This window comes from Sminthopsis crassicaudata, chromosome 3 (assembly GCF_048593235.1).
Source record: "Sminthopsis crassicaudata isolate SCR6 chromosome 3, ASM4859323v1, whole genome shotgun sequence".
In the NCBI taxonomy this organism is placed as follows: Eukaryota; Metazoa; Chordata; class Mammalia; order Dasyuromorphia; family Dasyuridae; genus Sminthopsis; species Sminthopsis crassicaudata.
Genome location: NC_133619.1, coordinates 647,939,867 through 647,945,039, shown reverse-complemented (window position 1 = coordinate 647,945,039; position 5,173 = coordinate 647,939,867). Strand labels below are relative to the sequence as shown.

Sequence of the window (5,173 nt, the reverse complement as noted above, 5' to 3'; positions counted from 1 at the left end):
GGAGAAGATATGCACCTTTAGATTTGAATAAAATTAAGGATTTGAAAAAAGGTTGTACCCTTTATGGGGCTACATCAGCTTATGTCAAAATGTTACTAGATGGTTTGTCTTATGAAGTCCTAACCCCGAATGATTGGAAATCCATAGCAAGGATATGTCTGGAACCTGGAGAAAATTTACTATGGCTTGCGGAATTTCATGAATTATGTAAAATTCAAGTCAGATGCAATTTGGAAATAGGAGTTAACACACAATTCACTTTTGAGCACTTAGCTGGTGAAGGTCAATATGGAGAGAATTCGGAACAGATTAATTATACCATGACAATATATGAACAAATTACTAAGGCTGCAATAAAAGCTTGGGGTGTCCTTCCTGGACAGAAAGATCGTGGAGAGGCTTTCACTAAAATACAGCAAGGTCCCAATGAACCTTTTGCAGATTTTGTGGGACGTTTGCAAACTGCTGTCAAAAGAACTATTGGAGAAAATGCAGCTACAGAAATAATGACCAGACATCTGGCTAAGGAAAATGCCAATGAGATTTGCAGAAGAATTATATGGGGATTAGACAAAGATGCTCCTTTAGAGGAGATCATAAGACGCTGTGCTACAGTGGGAACAAATGCTTTTTACACCCGGACAATGATGAATGTGGAAAGGCAGGGTCCCTCCTGGCAAGGGACTTCTAGAGAAACTCGGCGATGTTTTCAATGTGGAAAAATTGGGCATCTAAGAGCTCAGTGTAGATATGGAGATAGAGTGAGAAGACAGGGTAAAAGAAGACCTAAAACCCCATGTCCAAAATGCAACAGAGGACTCCATTGGGGATCAGAGTGTAGAATAATTCAGGGAAATGGGATGAGGGGCCCAGGTCCAGGGCCCCAGGCAAAAAAGACTTGGGGCATGATGGCAGCTGATGTTACACCTAAAGAGCCTTTAGAAGGCCAGGACTCTGATTTAATCAATCAGCAGAGAAGCAATCACATGGCAGAAAGGGATTACCTGATAAGTAAGTCAAAAGGCAATCAGATTGCAAAAATGGATTACACTTGGGGAGAATACAGGCCTTATAAACCAACAGGGCTGTGCCCAGTGCAAACAACTCCAATGTAATTGTCAGATGATGAGAAGAGATTTAGAAAGTGGTAAATAGAAGGAAATTAGATAGGTTAACTGCCTGGGAGAGAGGGTTTGCTTGTATTTCTTCAGCAGGAGAAGGAATCAGATGGGTGCCAACGAGTCATATTCGCCTTGTCCATCAGAGAGAGACAGAAAAAGAGAAAGACCTCAAAATAAAGGAGAAGATCTAAGAAACATTTGACATTGAAAGAGCATGGATAATAAGAAGACTGTTAAAGAACTTTAAAAACCAGCAGGAATCATTGGACTTCCTCACACAAGATGAGACTAATGGACAATGGACTTATGGACATTTATAAATTTTCAATTTATGATTATTTGATTATGATTATGTTATATACTTCTAGCATGTGTTACATTACTATCTTACTATGTGCTTATGTAATTTATGTAATTATCTGTAATACTTCCCATATTGATGGATTTATGTTTCAAGGTCATGACTGTCCTATGTTCTAAATCAAAAGAAAGGGGGAGATGTTAGGATTACTAAGTGAGAACTGAGGTTGTCTGGATAGTGACAAGGTGAGAATTCAGGTTTTCTGGACAATTACAAGGTGAGAACTCAGGTTGACTTGATAGAGGGGGCAAGCTCATTGGCTGGGGTGGTTCTTCCCAGAAGCCCTTGCATTATCCCACGCCCATTCTCTGGGAGGATAAAAAGAGACAGCACTGGGCGCAGAGAGCAGATCGGCCTGGAGAAGGATAAGAGCTGGAGGAGATTCAGAGCCAGGATTCAAGAAGAAAGACTCTGAATTGCATCAGGCTTGACGGGGCTCTCTGCAGGAAGGGAAGTCACTTCTTTGGACAAGAGTTAACAGCAACTGCCTGGAGACAACGGTTCGTTACAGGAAGAAGAATCTGTCGGAGAGATTTGAGTAGAAGACACAGCAGATCTCTTCCCAGAGAGCGATCCAGCAGCTTCTGGAGACGACAGCTCGCTACAACCCAGGCCACGGGCCAGCCCCATGGACGAGGGTCTCAGGCCAATTTCCCCATCCCTGCTGTGACTTCTGCCCACGGAGGGACGTACCGATGCTACAGCTTTCAGAGTGACTCCCCACATTGGTGGTCATTCCCCACTGACCCCCTGGAGCTCAGGGTCACAGGTGAGAGACCCCGGCCCTCCCCCTTCCTCCCAGCCCTCCTAAGCTTCCTCCCTGGCCAGGGGTATCACACTGCCTGCTCAGGGCCCTGCCCAGGGGCCAGGAGGGCTGGGGGGGAGGAGGCTCCGAGAGGGGGAGGAGGGCCTGACAATGGGTGGGGCTCAGAGAAGGCAGACCCTGGGACTCCTCCCCATCTCCCACTGCCCATTGTGCGGGTCTCCCACATGACAATATGTCTCCTGGGCCCAGGGCTGAGGAGGGCAAAGCACACCTGGGGAGTAGACCCGGGAAGGGGGGAGGGAGCATCGCCACAAGCCCGGCCCCCAGTGCTCAGGCAGCAGCTAGGAGAGGGCTCTCAGGCACCACGGGAGCACCAAACCTCACAACTGGCCAGACAGCAGAAGTCATGAGCCCACGGGCCCATTTCCCAGACGGAAAAGGGAGAACCAGAGAAGGGAGGCTCTTGTCCCACTCCCACAGGCAGCAAGTCCGGGCAGCGTTGGGGCTCCCGCCAGGGGCTCCCTCCGGGCCTCTCTGGGCTCCCCCGCCCAGGCCCTGGCCCTGCCCCTTCCTCATCCACAGAGACTAACACTGAGAACCCTGAAGGCCAGAACTGGCTGTTCGGTGAGTGACTGGGGGATTCCCGACAGGGGGAGGGGGAGGCAGGGGCCCGGTCAGGCCTGCTCACCCCCCCATGACCCCCCATCTCTGACTCTGACTGAGTGATTCTCCTCCCACCTCTGGGCCTTTGCCCACAGCCCCCCCTCATCTTGCACGCTCTCCCTCCCCACCTCCTCCTCTGACAAGGCAAAGGCCCCCCACCCTTAGCCCAGGAGCCCCCCAGGGAAACTTTCCTGCCCTCCCCCACCTCAGACACTAGGAGCCCCGCCCCCCGGGATGGGTGTGTTTGTGGACCGGACTCCGGAATGTAGCAGGAGAATGTAACTCCCCCAACCCCCACCCCCGAGGGCAGGGGCTGCTGTTTTGTCCTGTGGGCTCTGGGTGTGAGGGGGGGCGGGGGAGGCTTAATAAAGTCTGGAGGCCTGGATTCCTAAGAAGCCTGGGGCCTCCCTGAGGACGGGGTTCTGTCCCCCTCCCTTGGGCCGAGGCTCCCCGAAGAACAGGGTCATTCTGACCCTCCCCCTCTTGGTCTTCATCCGGGACTTCCCAGGTCTCTCCAAAAAACATGGAAGCATCTTGCTTCAGCGCTGCTCATCCTCCTCCTCCTCCTCCTCCTCCTCCTCCTCCTCCTCCTCCTCCTCCTCCTCCTCCTCCTCCTCCGCTGTCGTCGGCATCGGGCCAGAATCAGTGAGTTCTTGGGGCTGGGGGCAGCCGGGCGGAGGGCCTGAGCCCCAGGGAAGGCTGACCCCGACTCTCCCCACAGGCAATGGGAGCAGAGAGGTCAAGAAGACCCCCAAGAGGTAGGAGCCCCAGATAGACCCTCCCCCAGTGCACCCCCCCCTTCCCAGACCCCCCCCTCACTCTGTGCCTTCTTGTTCCCCAGCTCAGACCCAGCTGTGATCCCCATGGAGCAGAGCCTGTGTGAGTGAGGGGCAGCTCAGAGAACTGAGTAGAGAACCGGCAGGCAAAGTGAGCAGAAGCAAGAGAACAACTTATGTCAACTTTATAAAGAAAAGTAACAGTGAAAGAGCAAAGAATTCTGAGCGGGCTCAGCAGGACTGCGGAGGAGGCCAGGTGAAGGGCTCCACAAGCTGGTAGAGAGGTGGTGGACACCGGGTACTGAAAAGGACAGACGTTCTCCATCTGGGGGTCGGCTTTGTCCCACTTGACTTCCTTGTTACAAAGTTGTTGTTTCACAGTTTTATAAAGAATCCTCTTCTTAGCTAATCCAATTCCAATGGATCAATGATGGACAGAATCAGCTACATCCAGAAAAGGAACACTGGGAAATGAGTGTAAACTGTGAGCATTGGGTTTTGTTTGTTTGTTTGTTTGTTTGTTTTGTTTTTTCTTCCCAGATTATTTTTACCTTCCGAATACAATCCTTCCTTTGCAACAACAACAACAACAAAATGCGGTTCTGCACATATATATTGTACCTAGGATATACTATAACATATTTGTGTGGGAAAGCCTGCCACCTAGGGGAGGGGGGGAGGGAAGGAGGGGAAAAACTCGGAACAGAAGGGGGTACAAGGGATAATGTTGTTAAAAAAAAAATTACCTATGTATATGTATTGTCAAAGAAAATGTTATAATTATAAAAATTAAAAAAAAAAAAAAAAAAAAAGAATCCTCTTCTTTGGTTCTACCCTGAGAATACAAATGCTCACCTTTTGGTCTTTAAGTTTTGTTTGTACAGAAACTTTTTAGTTTGATGTAATCCAAATCTTCTATTTTGTGATCAATAATGATCTCTAGTTCTCCTCTGGTCATAAATTCCTTCCTCCTCCACAGGTCTTAGAGGTAGACTATCCTCTCAAACAGAGGCAATATTCTCAAGGTCTCAAGAGTGCAGGACAGGGGCCAGAGTCTGTCCATTTTACTCCCACCATGGACTCATTCTCCTATCACCTAGAAAGTTCCTTCTTTCCTTCCTGCCCAGGGACAGCCTTTGCCCGTGGGACGGACGGTACCTTCTGTCCCTGGGGCCACAGGACTCGCGGCTTCTGCAGCTGGCACCTGTCCCTCTGCATGGTGACTAGTGAGAGCCCAAGGTCCCGAGAAGGAGAGCCAGCCTCTTGGAGCCCGCTGGCGTTTTCTGGGGACATGGCTGTTCCGGCTCTGAGGGACTGGCGCTCGTGGGAAAGTCGGGGAGGCTCCTGGGAAGGGCCCTTTGCCTTTCGTGGGCCCACGGTATGAGTAGGGAGGTAGATTCTAAGAATCAATATGTTTAAAATATAATTCAGATACTAAATTATGCGGCAGAGACATACTTCAAGTAATTGAACTGGAGAATCAAAT

The 5,173-nt window shown here is 49.9% G+C and overlaps 1 long non-coding RNA gene across 2 annotated transcripts; it reads left to right on the top strand.

Moving 5' to 3' along the window:
- Positions 1-3,117: 3,117 nt before the first annotated feature.
- LOC141564582 (uncharacterized) lies at positions 3,118-4,355 on the top strand. Of its 2 annotated transcripts, none has more exons than XR_012488658.1 (3): positions 3,118-3,556; positions 3,633-3,669; positions 3,758-4,355. It is a non-coding gene; the product is annotated as an uncharacterized LOC141564582 (long non-coding RNA). The 2 variants fall into 2 exon arrangements; XR_012488657.1 differs by having other exon boundaries at positions 3,753-4,355.
- Positions 4,356-5,173: the final 818 nt, after the last annotated feature.